This window comes from Hemicordylus capensis, chromosome 3 (assembly GCF_027244095.1).
Source record: "Hemicordylus capensis ecotype Gifberg chromosome 3, rHemCap1.1.pri, whole genome shotgun sequence".
Taxonomy (NCBI): domain Eukaryota; kingdom Metazoa; phylum Chordata; class Lepidosauria; order Squamata; family Cordylidae; genus Hemicordylus; species Hemicordylus capensis.
In genome coordinates this window covers 326,351,817-326,372,737 of record NC_069659.1, presented here as the reverse complement: position 1 = coordinate 326,372,737, position 20,921 = coordinate 326,351,817, and the positions used below count along the sequence as shown (strand labels likewise).

Below are 20,921 nucleotides of genomic sequence, written 5' to 3'. Positions count from 1 at the left end.
AAGCCCTGGGGCAGCCACAGAGAAAGCCTGGTCCTGGGTCGCCACCAAATGAGTCGGTGGCAGCTGTAACCAGACCTCTCCAGAAGATTGTAACAGGCGGCAGGGATAATGCCAGTGATGAATGCAATAGTTCTAAGAATGATTCGATTCGAGTTCAAATCAATTGAACTCCCCCCCCCCAATTCGAGCTTGAATCAATTTGACTTATATCAATTTGCATATCTCTAGTAAGTAGTGCTTCTTAAGTGTGGATGCACTGCTTTACATATTTGTGCATTTGTGCAAGACTGCTGGTGCTTCTTAGATGCCCATAGCAGTTAGCTGGTTCTGGCTTTGCTGCTGGTGGGGTAAGAGGGGCTGTACCTTTTTTAAAAAAAATGAGGAGGGACTATAAATGAGTGAAGAGCATATGCTTTGCATGCAGAAGATCTCAAGTTCAATCCCTGGCATCTCTAGCTACTACTTTAGACTATAATGAGCTAGATGGACCAATGGTCTGACTCTGTAAAAGCAGCTTCCTATATAATACCAGGGCCACTCCTCTGGCCATTTTGAACTCATTAAAGGGGCTATCCTGCCCCTCTCCCCCAAAAAGTCACTTGAGCGGCACATCTGAACTTTTGGAACTAAGTAAAGTAAAGTGTACCGTCAAGTCGATTTCAACTCCTGGGGCCCACAGAGCCCTGTGGTTTTCTTTGGTAGAATACAGAAGGGGTTTACCATTGCCTTCTCCTGCACAGTATGAGATGATGCCTTTCAGCATCTTCCTATATCGCTGCTGCCCAATATAGTACCAGTGGGGATTTGAACCGGCAACCTTCTGCTTGTTAGTCAAGCATTTCCCTGCTACGCCACTTAGGAACTAGATGGTAGGAAACGTTAGTTACTGCTGCACTAACATTAGGGTTAGGATTAAGTCCTATCAGGATATTCACTTGTGCTGGTGTCAGATCCTGTTAGTTCCTGCTGCAGTGACACAGATTATGCATTCAGTTTCATGGGATTTTTTTGGCCCTTAAGTCTCAGAAAAAAATATTTAATCACCAGCCAGCAATCAGTTTGAAACTATGGGGAAGCTAGTATTAAGGGGGAAACATAAAGTTTATTATGATCCACTGAAGCAGCTGCAATACAGCTGGAAACAGCTGGATAGATAGCATGCAAACGTTAAGATTCAATCTTCGATCAGCAAAGTTTTCTCCCATCCTTTTCTGCGGTAATAATCAACAGCAAGTTCAGTGGTGTCATCTCCATTGGGATGGCATCTGCCGGCAACTTTATGTTTTTGTTCTTGCTCAGAGGAAAAAAAAGATTTCAAGTGACAGGGCTTGAAAGAATGTGTGCTCACTTATGCAAAAAAGCAAATAAATGGCCATTTCTGAATGTGTAGATCTGCATTCATGTAAGCAAATCTGTATCACACTCTAGCTGCAATCTTATGCACACATGGTTGAGCTCAACAGAACCTTCTTCTGAGCAAACATATAGAGGCTTGGACTCTAGAGCTTCCTTGAGCCATTACTTGATACTCTGAAGAATATTAGGTTTTGACAAACTTGTGGTATTTTTGGTTAATCCATTCCTTGATCCAGGCCAGCTTTTGAATGGGGCTTGTATTCCAGTCCTGGAGTAGAGGCGGGGCTAACAAACAGCTAGCAGCAAGAGCACTGAAAAGCAGTCTGCACTTGCCTCTCTGTACACAATGAGGCTCTACACATGATCCATGTGTAGAGCCCAACTGGGCTCTGTGGAGAGAGTGGGCTTAGCCCTAGGTGGCTGGATTGGCCGCCCACACAATTACCAGCTCCGTCACAGAGCTGGTAGGGATGGTGGGAATCAGGGGCCGTCTGGCCCCCAGAAGTCCCAGGATGCCCTGCACGAGTGCGCGGGGCATTCTGGTGAGACTCCCGAGGCTGGGAGGCTTGTTGTAGCCTCTCGGCTGGGGGGTCTACTCACAATTCGCCGTACTGCGGCACCTCATGATCTTGAAAATGGGGTTAGCGGACTGCTAGCTCCACTAACCTCATTTAAGGGGAGGACTACTTTGGTGGGCTAGCCGCCGTGGAACCACCGGGCTCCCTTAGCCCGGTTTCCCCCATCGTGAGAATAGCCTCAATATCTACTTCATTAAACTGTTAATATTTCTGATTCCTTGTCCTTGCATACCACAACTCTTTCCCTTGGATTCTACAATTTTCTTTGGATCTAATAGTCCCAAGATTTAGGAGCCAGGTTGCTCTCTGCTTCATGCAGTCTCACCACCTCTCACCCCCAGCAACATCCTCCAATCCCCACCTTTCTTGCACTCACCTTGCTTGCTTGCTCCTCCTGGTCACATCCATCTGGCTCAGGCACATAATGGACCAACATAACCAGGAAGAGGAGGGAACAACCTGCCCCACCTTGCTTGCACCCTCCTCCTCCTGGTCACATCTATCCATCTCTTGCCTGAGCCAGAAGGATGCTAGAAGGAGGAGAAGTGAGCAAGTAAGGTGGGGGCAGGTTCCTTGTCATGTCCATACCTGGCTCAGGCAGGTGATAGACCAATGTGATCAGGAGGAGGAGCAGCAAGTAAGGCACTCCCATCTTGCTTGCTCACTCCTGCTCCTGGTTGCATCCATCCATCACCTGGCTCAGGTATCACGCTTAAATTTCCAGGCACCATGGTGAGCGCCTGGACATTTTGGAGCCCTGCTATAGGGCATGTGTAACCAAATGTGTAACATTTGGGCTACTGGAATGCACTTTGTGTTGGGCGGTCCTTGAAAATGTTTAGGAAGCTTCAGTTAGTGCACCGAGATGCCACAGCTCATGTATTTGCAGGAGTAGGTTCAAGACATACTATCACAGCGACATTGGCTCCATTAGCTTCTAGGCCCAGTTCAAGGTGCTGGTTCACACCTTTGAAAAAGTCTGTAATTGCCTGGGATCTGAATATGTCAGAGAGCACCTTCTCCCTTATGAAGGTCCCATTCATTGAAGAGGCCTTGATCTGCTTTCCTTTCTTCTCCATGGCTAGAACTCAGAGGGTCCACACCAGGAGTGTGTGAGGAAGTTATGGGTCTGAGAACTGTTTGGAGTGGTTCAGAAAAGCATTCTGAAACCAATTATGAATCAAACCCATATGCTTTAAAAGTGCAACTCTGAAGACCTGCTTCTTAGTGGGCTTGACTCACACAAGAACTCCCCTCCCCACTTTCACAGCCACCTCCGCCCTTTCGAACATGTTATGTCAAAGTCCATTACAACAAAAAAGTGGGGGTATGAGATGCTATCTCCAACATACTTGGCATGGGGAGGTTTCTTGAGAGGACCTTCTGTATTGTTAGGGACAACTGGAGTCATGGGAACATTTTGTGTGCTTATGTGTTGCTAAGGGAATCAGGAGCCATGGAAACATTTCCTGTGGTTCCTAATGTCCTGGTCACTACTGCAGCAACACATAGAAAGATAGACCCTGCTGGGGAAATTCTGGAGAAACTGAAGTAGGACTGGCAATGGGGTAGCAGGAGGCCTCCAAGGCTTTATTATGCTCCGATTGGCATTATCAAGAGTCTTTCAGGGCTCAAACTTCAGAATGGTCCCAGGAGTGTATGTGTGTGTAAAATAAATCCCCCCACCAACCCTATTCTGAATACAGCCCAGGGTGTGGAAGTTGCTCAAATCTACTAGTTAGTTTGATAAACTTACTTCAAAGCAATCTTGGCAATAGATGAGAGATTCAGATGAACCATTAAATTCTATGTTCAGTGTGTCTTGTCCACACAAGTTCTGTTTGTATTAAGAGGCCGTCCCTTTCAAATATCTTATTATGGTGCATACAGTACAGTAACACCTATGAGGTGCTAACTCACTCTAAGCATTTCAAGTTGCTCAAGCTCTGATTCCCAAAAGTCCAAGTTAGTGATTATAAGATCAGAAATAAGCTAGTGGTGCTATGATACGATACGATGACCTTGGAGTTTAGGTCATTATCGTAGGGTATTAGGCCATTTTTTAGACCTGAGAGGCGGTAGGTCAGTGTAATCATCATGCAGTCTCTCTCTGTGGCTGGTACTGTAATGTTAGTGATGTGTAGCAGGAACCAAAGTGTCCTGTGAGTGGTTGTATGGAGGGAAACAGTTCTGTGGAACACGGGATAAGGAACAAAAATCTAGAGCAGCAGCCTTTTTAATAATACATGATGTTAAGGTTCTCACTGTGCCAAATAAAGTTCCTTTTTGAACATTTCCATCTCCTCTTTGCATCATTTATGAAGTTTGCAACCCCAAATATTAAAGACAATTTCTTGTGAAGAGAACCTACTGAAAATAATTGAGTGACTTAACCCAGGGCCATATAAAGCTAGAAAGATGTACTTGTGCTTCTGCAGCTAAAAGGATTAAAAGCAAAGAAACGGTAGCTTGGCTACAATCATTTGCCCACAGCACAGGATTATAAGTGTGTAGCATTTGCACAATACCACAGCACTTGCCAGTCACCATGTATTGTACCGATCACACAATACCTGCTTTTGATATGACAGCTCAGATATGAATTCCATCTGATACCCTTCCTATCTGGGGATTTTAACCTTCATGTATTAAAGTGACAGGCCAAATTACCTTTTTCTTGGAGAATCACTTTCCCAGCATTACCGAACCTTCTCTTCCTTAGACTTCCAAAATCAAGCTGTTCCACAAACCACTCAGGGTCACTTCTTAAGCCCTTTAATAGTGTAAAGCAAGAGTAGAGGTCCTTGTAATAAACCACAGAGGTATTAATTACCACAGTTGTATCAGAAGAAGCGATTAGTCTTTTGGTCTGAACTCAAATTCAGAGATGTGTTACTTAAGTTGCCATGCCATTCACCCTCTGGGTTTATTCCCATGGCCATAAAATTTGGCTCCACAACTGCACAACAATGCATTTTTGTTTGTTCGGCATGGATGAGTAAAAGTTGTTGCCTCAGAGCCAACTGTGATTCAAAAGCGGACTTTCTTGCATCTCAGCATGTTTAAATCTAGCTACTTAATCTGCATCTTCAGTCTATTGACTGTGTTTGTTTTCTTCTTTTGCTAATTTGAATGCGATGAAATGATCTTTTCTTAAAAGTGGGGCCTTGGATAGGCCCTCTTGAAATTTTTGATAGACATTGGATTATGTTCTTAAATACCAACAAGGTTAACATATTGAAGGATAGGTACTTTTTTTTGTCATGATGAGCTGAAAAATTAGATCAAAGGACTTTATTGGGTCTGTTTGGAATGGATGATACTTTTCAGGCCCACATAACTTTAAAAGGGATGAGCCAGAAGCGCACCTGTTGTGACATCTTTTGCGGATGTCCCGACTTCCTTCCAGCACATCCCTTTATTATGTGTCTGAAAGGGGACTGTTATCTGCATGGCTGCTTGACATGCAACCCAGATGCTCAGGGGCATAGCAAGATTGGAGCAGGCCTAGAGACAAGATTCTGAAATGGGCCCCCCCTCACTGAAGTAAAATCTTAAGTTTTGTAAATTGTGGATGATGCAAGTCATTTAATGGTACTAGAGAAAGACATGCTCTTCTGGTAGCTCCAGGTCTTAACACTCACATCAGTTTCGGAGGATGAATACAAGTGAAGGAAGCCTGGGTGGGTGCGTGGCTGGGGAAGTCAGTCATGTGACTTGCCTCTGGGCTCCCCCAAGGCAGTGGGCCTCCAGACAACCGTCTCCCCTTGCCCTATTATAGTTATGCCCCTGCAGATGCTAGCCTGAAATACTATGGGTTGTGTGTAGAGCTGCTGTTCAGAAAAATAGCTCCCCCCACAATAAAGACATAGGAAGCTAGCTTATACTAGGGATGTGTACGGAACCAGGTGGGGGTGGTTTGAGGCTGGGGGGCATGCCACTTTAAGGGTCGCGGAGGGTGCACTTAGCTCTCCCCCCGCCGGCACCCGTTGCCTGTAAAAGCCTTCGGGGTGGCAGTGTACCTCCCTGCCACCCCTTCCCCCTCTTCGGCCAGAAGTGGCCGGAAGTACCGGGTGTGCGTGCACATGTTGCACGCATGCTCGTCAGATGGGTGTGCGTGCACGCAACGTATGCATGCGCACCCAGTACTTCTGGCCACTTCCAGCTGAAGAGGGTAAAGGGGTGGCAGGGAGGTACACTCCACCCCAAAGGCTTTTACAGGCAATGAGCGCTGGTGGGGGGAAAGTGGGGGGAGGGGTAAGAGCACCCCCAGCCTTGAACTTAAAGTGGCACCCCCAGCCTTGAACTTTGAATCCCCCCCGGTGTTCAAACCTGTTCGTAGGCCCGTAAAAGGGCCTCCAAACAGGTTTGTGAACATCCCTGCCTTATACCAAGTCAGACCATTGCTCCATCTAATTCATTAGTCAGCAGTGACTCTTCACAATTTCAGGCAAGAGGCTTTCCCACCCATACCTAGAGGTGCCGAGGAATGAACTTGGGACCTTCTGCATGCAAACCGATGCTCTGCAACTGAGTGACAGCCCTAGTCCTCAAATGTGCTAACGGAGCAAAGAGGCATCTTTTTAACGTGGTGATTCTCTTTATTTCACAGGGGGAGAGTAATTGGCCCTATCCACTCCCAGCACAGTATCTCCAGTGACTGTTGCTGGCGTCTGTCATACATTTCTTTTTTAGATTGTGAGCCCTTTGGGGACAGGGATCCATCTTATTTATTATTTCTCAATGTAAACCACTTTGGAAACCTTTGTTGAAAAGTGGTATATAAATATTTGTTGCTGCTGTTTGTTGTTGAAACCACTGGAGCATCTGTGAAACATCCATGAAAGTAATCACAATAGGTGTGGACTTGGTGTGTCCTGTTTTTAATTGCCTGGACTGGAAAAGTGTCATCTGAGCCACGGCTGACACACGATAAAGGAAACGGGTGCTCTCTCTCCTAACCCCATTTTCAAGGAAGGCTTCATAGGTGGGTTTGCTTCTGTAGTGCCGCTGGGATCGGCCTGATCCCAGCAGATCACACACACGTGCAAAACTGGGCTGGAGTCCCTTAGCCCGGTTTTGCACATGTGTGTGAATAGCCTTGTTATGTTTTATGGGAAAGGGATGTTCCATGTGGCACAACCTTTCAACATCATTGTTATAGTAAGTGAGGATTCCAGATATTACTTAGGGAAAATAAAAAAATTTAAAAAGCAGGCCATAATCCAAAACAGAGTTAAGTGCAAAGTCAATTGAAATCAATGAATTTAAGCACATTTAATTTTGTATTGAACTGTATCCATAGGCTCTGGAAGGCACAATAAGTGAAAGGGAAGCATGCAGCCTTGAGAGGCACAACTGACCACTTCAAGTATCATAGAGAGATGTCAGACTGCTAGACATGTCCCATATGCATTTTTTTAAATCCAAGAACAGAGGTAGTGCTGCAGGAAAGCCAAAACCTCTGACTTAAGGGAAAGACAACAACCCAATCCCTGATGTGCAGAGGTGAGTGTCAAGACTCAAACCTGCAGTTGTCTGCAAGGATTCAGCTTGGTCACCATAAAGCAGCTCTGGCCCAAGGAGGGGAGTGTACAGAAGTAAGGGAGTAAGTCAGGGGATATTCCTTAACCTCTAGAAAGGCTTCCAGGATGGGCTTGTTCATTTTTTTCCTGCGTAATTTTGAGGCTTTCTTGTCCCATCTCCAGCTTGACTGGAGCCAGGTCTTATAGCAGGCTATGTAGCATCACTACTGATAGAAAAATATTCTGTGCAGGCTCAGCGGCATGTTCTTATTTATTATTACTTTTGAATGTTCCAGAACAGACCCCTGGAATTCAAACAACCCTTGTGAGCTCTTGTTCGAACTATGCCCAATGAGCACCAGAAAGGAACAACTCATCTGGACTTTTTCTCTCATAAAACTCAGTGCGAGCTACGCCCTCCCGCCGACACTCTGCCAATCACCACCCTGGTGCACGTGTGGGTGTGCAATCGGCAAAGCCCTGGGCATTAGTTGATCATCTGCAGGAGCCAGGTTGGAGTCTGTCTCCCCTCCAGCCTTCCAAAGCGTGAGGGTGAGTGGCCGTGTGAATGACCTTACAAATTGCCAGAAATCAAAGGAAGTCATTTGTCCATTACAAAAACAAACTACAATAGGGCAATAGTAAGCAAGTTTTTAAGTTATTCAGAATTCTTCTGTAAGCTTGATGTTAAGCAAAGCAGGGAGGCTGAGGTGGGCATGAGGAGGAAGTCCAAAATCTGATTACTACTACTACTACTACTACTACTACTACTACTTCCTCCTCCTCTCTCTCTCTCCTGCTCTTCTCTCTTTCTTCCCACCCCATTTCAGTTAATATCCAGTGTGATGAGTTCTGGAAGACTTTAAAGTTTATTCAGCACTTGTGGTATTCTAGTCGGACCTAACAGAGATTGCCAGCTATCTCCTAGCTACAAACTCCCACTGAGGAAACATCAACCAGTCTGCGCTAATAACAAAAAATGCCTGACATATTGTAGAAAATTACTCAAAGTAGTCCCATTGAAAATTAAAAGGACACATTAGGCAATGCCTAACTTGTTTTCGTCAAAATGCCAGCCACTCTCCCTAACAAAAGAAAGTCAGCCAATAACAATAACAATATAACCACTGGGATGATGTAAAGCAAGCAATATGACAATGCAAATGTTGAATTATTGTGGTCTCAGCTGTGCCAGTGGACAGTGGGCAGAGGGAGCAGGTTCAGGAAACTTTTTACAAATGCGTGCATTCACTGTCCAACAAACAATGCTTTTTATATGGCTGGAGAATAATAACCATCAAAAACAAACATATTCAGCCTAGAGAACTGCTCAGAATTTCCAGTACGCAGACAGGCACGCGCACACACAGACACACACACACACACACACACAGTCAAACAGCCCTCTCCTCTTGGAAACTATTTGGAGAAAAGCCCTGAAGTAGGGCCTAGCCCATTCATTTTCAAAGGTTTGAAGCAGCGGATAATCAATGTTCAAGTCCAAATTGGAAATTGCAGCATCTTAAGCCATCATTTTTCCATGTAATGCCTCAGACAAGGAAGGTGGGGAGGGGGTGAGGGAGAAGAAGAGGGAAGGGGGAAGAGAATGCCAAATGACAGAGAACCAGTTCAGCTTTCAAAGAATAAGTGTAGCCCCAAGTGGAAAACCTGACATAAATGCAACAAGATGGCAAAATAAACAAAGCCCGCTATTCCGAAGTTTCAGAGGTTATTCATCATTGTCAAGAGTTTCTTTACAGTATAACCATTACAGCAGTTCAGAAAACTGGCAGGTCATCTCAGATACTATTTCTATATCTTAAGGATATCCTTTTTGGGGATGCGGGGGCGGAAATAAAAGAAATCCCTAAGCTCAGCCTGCACACAGGGAAGAAACTATAGTATGAACACCTAGTTGTTCCTTGGTAAATGTGTTTTTTAAAATAATGAAATGTGGGAAGAGGATAAGCATATTCAGTAGCATGGGCCATAGAGTGATGCAGTGCATCTTTATGTGCTTTGTGCAGAGACCACAAAGCATGCTGCTGGCTGCTGCATGGTCACTGTCTGCAGAAGCCATGTTGTATCAAGGTCAAATGTCCCATATATCAGTTTCTCAATCCCTGTCCCTGTCTCTGTCTCCATCCATCCATCCATGCATCCACCTATGGTCAAGCATTTTACTTTTTCCTTGAGGAGTTCCATTCAATGAGGTAGAAGAATGGGCTGAAGCAGGCAGGGGTGTCCTTAGACAGCCCTGATGGGTACAGGTTCTGGAGCAAATCAGCAACAAGAGTGGGGCCCAGGTGGTCACTCTACTTGCCCTGCCCGAAGTACAGCCCAGCACCCGGGGATGCTTCTGAGTGGGCCCAAACGTAGGACATGAGAAAAGTCCTGCTGGATTAGGCCAAAGGTCCATCTAGTCCAGGCCTGCTCAACTTCAGCCCTCCTGCAGATGTTGGCCTACAACTCCCATATTCCCTGGCTATTGGCCACTGTGGCTGGGGATTCTGGGAGTTGTAGTCTAAAAAAAGGCTAGGGGGCCTAAGTTGAGCAGGCTTGATCTAGTCCAACCTACTGATTCATGCAGTGGCCAGCCAGATGCATCTGGGAGGCCCACAAGCAGGGAAAAGAGGAGAAGCGCCCCCTCCCACCGGTGTTCCATAGCACCGGGTGTTTGGGGGCATGCCCTCATCTGATTGAAACCTGCTTCGTGCTCCTGGAAACCCAGGTATTAAGGTAAGAGGCAGGCTTTGCCCTATCTGAACTGTGTCCCCAATTAGATGGAGAAAAGAAAAGGTCCAACACCAATGTGTTCCTTTTAAGCAGGGCTTTAAGAAAGGCTTAGATAAATGCATGGAGGACAAGTCTATTAAAGGCTACTAGTCCTGATAGCTATAGGCTACCTCCATGTTCAGAGGCAGGATGCCTCCAAATACCAGTTGCAAGGGAGTAATGGCAATAGAGGGAACATGCCTTCATCTCCTGGTTGTCTGGCTTACCAAGGCATCTGGTGGGCCACTGTGGGAAACAGGGTGCTGGATAGCGATGTGCAAACAGGTTCAACGTCAAATGTGTTCAACGTCAAACCTGTTCAGTTCAGCCGTTCAGGGTTGAACCGAACCATCCACTTTTCGGTCAGATCCCTGGATGGAACACCCCCTGACTGTTCAGGGGGGTCGCAGGTTTTTTAAAATAATTTTTTTAACTTACCCCCTTTGGGAGAGTTGTTGGAGGCAGCGGGGGTGATGGTCCATGGAGGTTCCCCCTCCCCCTGCCAGCCTCCCTTTTTGCCACTACAGGCTGTTTGGCCGGCTACAGGCTGTTCAGGCCTTCCCCCTCCAGTGCAGTGACCATTTTGGAGGCCACTGCACCTGTGCAATTGGCCTCTGTGTGGCCTGGGTCATGCAGAGGACAATTGCACAGGCATGGCAGCCTCCAAAATGGCCACCACGCCAGAGGGGGAAGGCCCAAATGGGCCGAAGAGCTAGCTGAATGGCCGGTGGCAACATAAAGAGAGGCCAGTGGAGGAAGGAGGAATCTCCACTTACCCCACCCCCCCGCTGCCTCCAACAACTCCCCCAAAGGTGGTAAGTAAATTTTTTAATTTTAAAAAATGTTCACGACTCCCCCCATACCAAACTGAATGGGGGGGTTTGAGGGGGTTCCGGAGTTCCAGGCCAGACTCAAACCGAACTGGACCAGCCAGTTCCATACATACCCCTACTGCTGGACTAGAGAGGCCTTGGGTCTGATCCAGTAAGGCTCTTACGTTGTTATTGGCGGTGGGGTGGTGGTGTACTTCTGTATGTGGAAGGCATCCTCCATCCATGGAAGGGCTGTTTTACACTTCATGTTGCATGAGGAAAGAGAAACCCAAAGACATACTTCCACTTGTGCCAGTGGATACACCTCTTGTGCCAGCAAACACATGAGGACTGCTATAAATCTACTTATAGCACTGCATGAACTCTTATGCAAATGTTTGAAGAATAACATTAGCCATTAATTCAGGGCTGCTCAACCAGTCCTCCTTCAGATGTTGGTCTACAACTCCCATAATCCTTGACTATTGGCCACTGTGGCTTGGGATTTTGGGAGCTGTTGTCCAAAAACAGCTGGAAGGCCAATGTTGAGCAGCCCTGCATTAATTCCTGCCCTTCATGGTTCTTCGGGGTGCAGTCTCACATTTGCTGGTATCTTAACTTTCCAAAAGGTTTTCCGTATTTTGTCATGGAGTCTGGTATTGTTGTGAAATGGCTTTGTAAATGTCAAGGCTATGACATCATACTGCAGATTGGGGATGACAACAAAATAGAGAATCCAGACAGCAGCTGGATATGATATCTGATCAAATCTTGCAACTGCCCTCCGTTTAAGAGGCACTGTGTCGCTCTGTTGCATTTTGTAAGTACAAAATATCTCCTTGTCTCTTTTCTTTACATTGAAGCTGCAAGGATGTGTCGAATGTCCTGAAAGAAGCATAATTTTGGAATAACTCACTCTTAAGAAGTATATAAATGTTTAATTAAGAATGTTTATGGCACAGGTTTGCAAATTTCACTCAATTTAATTTGTAGATGCCAACAGGCATATTTGGGGAGGGGGGGAGCTGATATGGAAGTAAACAGTAATGGTAGACTCTCATCACCTACTACACACATTCAAATGAAAAAAGATTAATCATGGGTCATAATAATTATACTCCTTCAGTTACTGCAATTATTAAATAGACAAAGTGACCACATGCTACAAGCTGATCTCTCTGCCCACTTTGGATCAAATGACTTATTCAATAGTGCACAGAAAAACAAAATCACATTTTGCCTAATAGTATGAAAAGGTAATAATTACTGTCAATTAGACACTCAGTCACTGAGTAATTACAGTGTAATTGACAGGGGTTAATTAATGTTATTGTAAATTAAATGTGTGTCATTCTGAGGAGTGCCACAGGAGTGCCTTGGACCGCAAGATATGATCAATTTTGTTTTTGTTGCTCTTTTTCGTGTATTTTGAACATGTAGTCTTTCTGTAACCAGCCAGGTAGTCTGTTAAATTCAGATTGTGGCTGCAGCTCCTGAACCACCAGTAAGAAAAGAAGAATCTGGAAATCATTGTGAAAAGTAAGGCTTTCTTTGGTTGGAGGACTTGCTGTTATTACTGAAGATGCAAATAATAGCCCCATTCTATTCTCAAATCAATTGTAACAGTGGAAGATTAGACTAATGCTGAACTAGTGCAATGGACAAAGATGCATCCATGCAAGAGGCTCATATAGCTGAGCAGATGCTCAAAGGTGTGAGATCTCTTGTGGTCTTGGTCTGTTTGTGCAAGCATTGTGCTGTGCAACACAGATAATGGATAGCTTTACACAATTCCCTGCAATGTATCTGGACTGAGGAAGGGGTTTCACAGCAGGAGGCATGCCACAGGTTGCACAAGTGCCCCCTATTTCAGCCAGACAACATTAGTCTAGAACACTAGTCCCTGACCTAGAGGAACTAGTTAATGCAACATTCTCCTTGTGCTAGTGTGACATGAGTCTGGATGTCAGCCCATAATTCCAAAAGCCTCCTAAGAGTTGCAGCTATTGATGTAGGAGTGGATGAAGGTAAAATGAAGCCTAAAATATTTGCTGATTCTGGGGACCTGCAAAGTGTGTGTGTGTGTGTGTGTGTGTAAGAAGACGACAGACAGAACATCCAATTTAGGATGTTCAATGTATTCTGAAGAATGTTCCTTGAGGGGTGGTGGTGGAAGTGAACATTTCTCTTGACCTGGGGCTACTCATGAAAGTGACAGCCTCGTGTCAAGATCACCTCTTGCCTCCTGAAGATACTTCAGCAGACTTGTTATGTCTTCACATCGGACATTTCCGGCCAGTCAGGGATGTGGAGAGGAGGCATTGTGATTACAACAGAGGTAAGTAGGCCAAAACATTCCAGTGGAGTAGCTGAGAACTTGACACAGGGCTGTGGCTTTTGGTGGCAGCTATATTGAGGGTAATGCCTGTTTTTTGCCCTAGCCTGCTCATTGCAGCATACTAGGGTTGGGAAATCATTATGAATACATGATCTGCTGCACACAGAGCTAGGAACTGGTTCGAAATAATCAAGGGCATCCCCTTAGTCAAATAACAGCAGCAGATTGTCTAACAATGAGATGTGGTGAGCAGAAAAGGCCTTGGCTGGGTAGCAACTTCTCAATGTGTGTGATACAGCACAATTGACCTGGCCCAAGAGAAGCTAGAGAAATATATAAGGCAGCGAAGAGAAGAAACAGTCTTCAGGGCATATGGGGTCACTCTTGTTAATGCAGCCAGAGATTGATAGGCAGAATAGTCCTCCCCCAAATGGCTTTGAGCTCTTCAGGGCCCAATATTTTTTTTCAGAATCACAAGTGCTCCATCTAGTGGTTAATAGCTTTCTCTTGCAAATACTGTAGTCATTCTTCATCTCTTAATAATCAGTTATTGCTCGTTCATCAACTTTCTGCAGTGTTAATTATTTAAATTTCTCTCTCTTTTTTTAACTGCTCTCTTGATTTTGCTATGTTTAAATGTTCTGGGGTGGAGTGGGGGAGTTACACACTAGCCCTTTCAGTTTTGTGACACCATCAAAATTGATACTATTTTTCCTATTTCATTCACTTACATTGGCCAATAAAAGCTTTGTTTATGCCCCCAGATGAGGCAGCCTACATCTAACATCTCCTACGATATTATGAGACATTTTGTATTCACTTTTTCCAGCCTTATGATAGAGCTAACTAATCTGTTAGTGCTATCAACACTGCTTAAGCATGTCTTTAATTTTCATAAAGCATAAGCCGCAAGTGGTGTCTGCCCACTTCCAAATCTACACCATCAATCAGCACAAGAAATGAGGTGCAGAGCCATTGCTTTTATGCTGCTTGGGATAAGAATAGTCAGCCTAATCCAGTAAAGGTTTACTTATGAAGCTTGGATTGGTGCCAGGGAGAAGTTTGACCTCTCATGGCATCTAGGGCTGAGAGCCACAGATCTGCAGCATGAGTGGAAGATGACGAGGTCATCTGAATGGGCTCTGCTCCAGGTGCTGACAATGAGTGAGGCTTGGCTGTCGTGCACACGGGACAGGGCCTTCTCTGTTGCTGCCCCCAGACTCTGGAATCCTCTCCCAGTGCTATTCGCTCCTCAGTCTCCATCACAGTTTTTAGAAAGCGTGTTAAATCTTGGCTTTTTACCCAGGCTTTTATATGATTGTCTCTACTGCTGCTTTTGTGTATTTTGTACAGTTCTTATCCTTGTATTTTAAATCTTTTTAGTCAAACTTGGTTTTTTTAATACAAATTCAACAAACAGACAAACAAGCAAACAAACAAATAAATAGTCATTTGCATGGTTGTTCTTTCTTTTTGTAAATTCATCCCCATATCTGTATGCAGCCCCCCCCCCAACTGGTTCGAAACTGTCAGGGGACTAACCAAATCAGATTTTAATGGAGCATGTGGTGGGGAGTGGGAGTTAAAGAACAGATGGAGAAATCACTATTTTTTCTCCACCTATGCATGAACAGGATATTTGGATCCACTCCTAGGGCTGCAAGCTTGAATTGATCGAGTACTAATATTACACGAGACCACATGTTCAAAGCACTTCACAAACATTAAGGTCATTCACACAGCCACTGGGACTGGGGGAGGGGCTGAGGGAAAGGCAGGAGTCTGCCTGCCTTCCCCCCACATGATCCAGGGCCTGAACAGGGCTCTGCCACCTGCATGCCCACATGCGCGGGGGGGGGGGAGGACAGCACGGCAATCCCACAGTCCCATGAGCAGTGATGCATTGGGGAAATTCCGGCTGCCGGGATGCTCCTTCTCCCTAGTAGGGGTGTGCATGAAACCGGCTTGCCCAGTTTGGTTCAAATCTGAACTGGACCCAAAACGGACTAGGCCAGTTTGGTTTTGTCCCCTATTGAACCCCCCAGTCCGGTGGGTTTTGCAAATGTTTTTTTAATTTTTTTTTACTTACCCCTTCTGGGGGCTTCTATGAGGCCACGGGTGTGTGGGTGTGTGTATCTTCAGAGGTTCCCCCTTTCCTCTCCATCCTTCATTATGCCATAAATAACCCCATTCGGGGGTTCTTCGACCCCTTCCAAGCCTTCCCTCTTTCGTGGTGGCCATTTTTGAGGCCACTGCTCATGCCCAGTGGACCTCTGTGTGACCTCCTCTGAGAAGCCCCTGGAGCGGGTAAGTGAAAAAAATTTTTTGAGAAAAAAGATTGTGAACACCCCCCCCCAAAAAAAAATGGCAGAGGGGTGTGTGTGTTGGTCCAGGATCGAGTCAAACCTGGAGTAGTTTGCCTTGACCCCGAACTGTTGAACCAAACCAGTTCAATGTCAAGCCTGCTTGATATCGAACTGGTTTGCACATCCCTTCTCCCCAGCTCTATGGTCCAAATGGCTACCAGCAGCCCGAAAGCCCACATGACCCAGGTGACAGGTAGGAGGCACATGAGCATTCTCCTACCTCACTTATAGCCTAGGTACAGAAGCAGGGCTACCCAGGGGTGGCGCGCCGGGATCAGGACCTATCACGATACCACACACAACCAGCCCCCCTGGGGTAGCCCTGTTCTACCCCTGTATTATTTATTTATTTATTCATCCATTCATTCAATTTCTATACTGCCCTTCCAAAATGGCTCAGGGCAGTTTACACAGAGAAACAATAAACAAAAAAGAAGGATCCCTGTCCCCAAAGGGCTCATAAACTAAAAAGAAATATAAGATAGACACCAGCAATAGTCACTGGAGGTACTGTGCTGGGGTGGATAGGGCCAGTTACTCTCCCCCTGCTCAAGTTACTCTCCCCACTGTAGAACTGGTCATGTGAACAACCTCATTATCTTGTAACCCTTACAACAGCCCTATCTGATATGTCATGTCAAGTGATTAGTTGGCAAAATAACTGATGATTAACCATGTGAAAACTCTTTAACAGGCTGAAAGCCCCTTCAGCAACCACTTATGGCTTCATAGGATGACATACCTTACAAATGGAGAAGCTGAGTCTGCTGTGCACACCTTCAAAGGCAGGGACAAGGCAACATTTCTGTAGGTCTTTGAGAAACAGTCATCTCACAGAATCTTTTATATGACATACACCTTTCTTCCTCCATGGAACTCAAGGTGATGGATGGATGGTTTCTTGGTGGTCTTCCATCCAGTCTTGGACCAGACGTAGACTTGTTTAGTTGCACATAGTTGCTGCATAATGTGACTTCAAATCATGCCACAGAACCAATTTGCACTTAGACCATTTTCCCCCGACCAGCTGTCTGGAGCATTTACCTTGCTCCATTTAACTCAGCTGCTAGATTTCAGTCAGCCCCTGCTAACTGGCCAAGAGGCATCCTTCAAAGTGGCAATTCTCTTATACTTAGCAGGGGAGAAGCAATTGTCTCTCTTCAGCCCCAGCACAGTGTCCCTCCAGTGGCTGCTGCTAGTGTCTCCCTTGTGTTTCTTTTTAGATTGTGAGCCAGTCAAAAATCTTATTATGGTGATTATTCTTTTCCTATGTAAACAGCTGTGATAATGTTTTTGTTGAAAAATGTTATAATAATAATAATAATAATAATAATAATAATAATAATAATAAAGCAGCTTTACTGGGAACAGCCTATATTCTGCGACGATATCTAGAACAATTGACAATAAAATTCTGGCATCCCAGGTCCTTGGGAAGGACTTGATGTCTGGATAAAACAAACCAGTCAATAACACCTGTCTGACTGTGTAAACAAGAGATAATAATAGCAATAATTCACAGTATTTGGAGATTAACCTTTAGGCCATCACACTAGAAATCAAATTAATAATAATAATAATAATAATAATAATAATAATATTGTGATTGGTTCCTTCCCTTTCCTCTAGCTTCCTTGTCAGTGCAGCAAGCCACATGGGTAAACATTTTGCAGGCATGGCTTGTTCTGTACCTACTCCTCTCCCTGACTCCCTGGGATGTGAATTCTACTCTGCTTCCAGAAGTGCCCTGTGTAGGGATGTGCACGAGCCGAGGTTCGTGTGCCTGTTTCAGCATGGGACTGGTTCGGATGAGGGCTGAACCGGTTCGGTGCTGAGGGAAGCAGGGAGTGGGATTTTTTTTTTTTAAGAAGAGCAGGTCCTTACCTGCTCTCTGCTGCTGCATGCAGCTTCCAGCTGTGATGACACTTGCCCCAAGTACCCATATGTGGCACCAGCACTCACACAGTGTCCATGCATGCATGGGTGCCATTTGCGTGGTCAGCCATACCATGCTGATCACACAAATGGCACTCGCACAGCAGGAAGCTGCATGCGGTGGCGGAGATCAGGTAAGGACCTACTCTCCTTTAAAAAAAGATCCCTCTCCCTGTGGTGCTGAACCTGTGCACAAAACTTGGTTCGTGCACATCCCTAGCTCTGTGCCACCTGGAAACATGGCTCAGATGGTCACAGGGCATTTCTGGAAGCAAAGCAGATCATCAAAATTCACTTGCTGCCCTTGCTAAGCACATGGGTGTAGTACTAGTGGGGAAACTCTCCACAGTGTGGATGCTTCATAGTCAGGATGTTAGCCAGTATCATTATTAGCTCTCTGTAGACAAATCTTCAGTCAGAAGTTGTGAGATCTGCACTAACAAGGGTTTGGGATATTCCTGGTTTATAGGTTGCAAAGGAATAATAAAGAGTATTAGATCCCAAGTTATATCCAGAAGCATGTAAGGGAGAATTTACAAGCTGAGGACTGCATAGTTTCAATGTCAGTAATTCCAACCCCAGCAGACTGAAAATGATGACAGACATCTAAGAAATAACTACCCAGGGAAATGGTCAGAAGCCAGAGATAGTTAAACCACAAAGTGGAGAGCTGAACACTGTATATTTCAGGCTTGAAAGTTAGATTCTATATCTATGCCTAAACACCACATCACAAGATTTCTGTGGAAGTAGTCAAACAGATGGACACAGATATTGCAACCATGAGAGGAGGCATATTTGTTCTGTCGACAAGCTTGTTACACATTTCTGTGCTAGAGAACTCTTGAAACCCTGCATTGAAGCCTGCTTCGTATTTCTTTTTCCTTTTAGAACTTTATTCACTTTCTAGGCAGGAAAGCACAAACTGAACATATGCAACATGAGTGAACATTCCTGGGTGTGATTGACTGCTGCATACAGAGAGGTAAGCTTGAAGACAGACTGGGCAACCTGTTTAGAAGGCAATTCAAAGTTTGATTCAAGAAGTTTGTTGGAGTATATTCTAAAAGACACCTTGCAGAAAGATGAGGGACTTGAAAATTATAATACTTCCACTATACACAGAAAACAAGATGTTAATTGACAGAGCAAGAGTTCCAAAGAAACTTGAAGTCGCCCTCAGGTAGAACTGGGGGAAAAAGAGGTCCTGACTGGTATCAGTTGTTGGCTCCCTTCACCTCATTTTATTGATATGTCAGCCGTGGCTGCAAGCACACTCAGTGGGGAAGGAGGGGGTGATAAGTGGTGGCACATCCCAGCACCGCTGCTCGTCTGGGCCAGTGATCCGCCCACCAAGAGACCTCAAGCCAATCATCTGCGGGGAAGGCACATTTAACCCTCCTTCCCCACAGACCACCCGCGATCTATATGTTACACTCACCTGGCCCTGAAAGTACCACAGAAGTATTCCCTGGCATCTTCAGGGAAGATGGAACATGCTCTCTTATAGACCTCCTGGCATTATTTTTGAAAACACATCTCTTCACTCAGGCTTTTAATTAATGTTGTTTTAATGGTTTTAATGCTGTTTTAAAATATTATTTAAATTTTTTTAAATTGTTGTAATGTGTGGTTCCCCCCCTCCATTTTTGTCTTAAAGAATGTTTTACTTTGTTTTTATTCTGTTGTAAACCGCCCAGAGACGTAAGTTTTGGGCGGTATAAAAATGTTTTAATAAATAAATAAATAAATAAATATTATTTTATAGAAAATTTTATTTATGTATTTATTTATCAAATTTGTATACCGCCCCAAACTTTCGTCTCTGGGCAGTTAACAACAGTGTAAAACAAGTTAAAAACATTTACAAAAAATGTTTTGGCATTGGCTGTCCCATGACTTTAAGGAACTCTTTTGAAAAAGATAAATAGTCAATTAGACTGCAAAATTCATTCATTCGTTCATTCATCCATCCATTCATTCATATTTCTATACCACCCTTCCTAAAGTGGCTCAGTTTGATCTACATTAACATCAATAATACATTATTATTATTTCTTGTTTACACAGTCAGACAGGTGTTATTGACTGGTTTGTTTTACCCAGACATCGAGTCCTTCCCAAGGACCTGGGATGGCTGAATTTTATTGTCAGTTGTTATAGATATCGTCGCAGAACAATCTGTTCCCAGTAAAGCTGCTTTTTGTAATTGGCTGATGGTGATTTCTGTGGCCCCTATGGTGTTGAGGCGCTCTTCAAGGTCTTTTGGAACTGCACCCAGGGCGCCAATTACCACGGGGATTATTTTGGTCTTTTTCTGCCACAGCCTTTCAATTTCAATTTGTAGATCTTTGTATTTGGTGATTTTTTTCTATTCTTTTTCTTCTATTCTGCTATCCCCTGGTATTGCTATGTTGATTATTTTGACTTGTTTTTCTTTATTCTCGACCACAGTTATATCTGGTGTATTGTGTGGCAGATGTTTGTCTGTTTGTAGTCGGAAGTTCCATAATATTTTTACATCTTCATTTTCTACCACTTTTTCAATTTTATGGTCCCACCAATGTTTGGCTACAGGTAGCTTGTATTTTTTGCAGATGTTCCAGTGTATCATCCCTGCTACTTTGTCATGCCTTTGTTTGTAGTCAGTCTGTGCGATCTTTTTACAACAGCTGATTAGGTGGTCCACTGTTTCATCTGCTTCTTTACAAAGGCGGCACTTGCTGTTTGTTGTTGACTTTTCTTCTTTTGCTCTTATTACATTTGTTCTTAGTGCCTGTTCTTGCGCAGCCAGTATTAAACCCTCTGTTTTTTTCTTCAAGTTGCCATTCTTAAGCCATTGCCAGGTCTTGCTGATGTCTGATTTTCCAGTTATATTGTGCAAATATTGACCATGCAGGGGCTTATTTTTCCATTTTTCTGCTCGGTTCTTGACTTGTTATTTCTTGTAGGCCTGCTTTCTTTCATTGGTGTTGAATAGTTTCGCATTATTGACCATTTGAAGTGCATCTTCTTCACTGTCCTTTGTATATTCTTCAAGGCCTCTTTTCTCCTCCTCTACTGTTTGATGGACTTGCAGCATTCCTCTTCCACCTGAGCTGTGAGGGAGCTAGAGCCTATCGACATCACTGCGGGGGTGCAGAGCATGATTGATGGTCATGATTTTCCTGGTCTTACGATCTAGCGTCTCTAGCTCTGCCTGGGTCCAGTCTATTATTCCTGCACTGTATCTGATA

General features: G+C 44.5%; 1 long non-coding RNA gene across 3 annotated transcripts in view; it reads left to right on the top strand.

The window, feature by feature from the left end:
* The first annotated feature begins 7,760 nt into the window (after positions 1-7,760).
* Positions 7,761-20,921, top strand: part of LOC128351653 (uncharacterized) — a 41,919-nt gene continuing 28,758 nt past the window's right edge. The window contains exons 1-3 of one of the 3 annotated variants that reach the window (XR_008319950.1): positions 7,761-8,011; positions 16,445-16,557; positions 18,577-18,670. This is a non-coding gene — a long non-coding RNA (uncharacterized LOC128351653). Of the gene's footprint in view, positions 8,012-12,490; positions 12,586-16,444; positions 16,558-18,576; positions 18,671-20,921 lie in introns of those variants that run through there. The other 2 variants (XR_008319948.1, XR_008319949.1) reach the window with 2 other exon arrangements.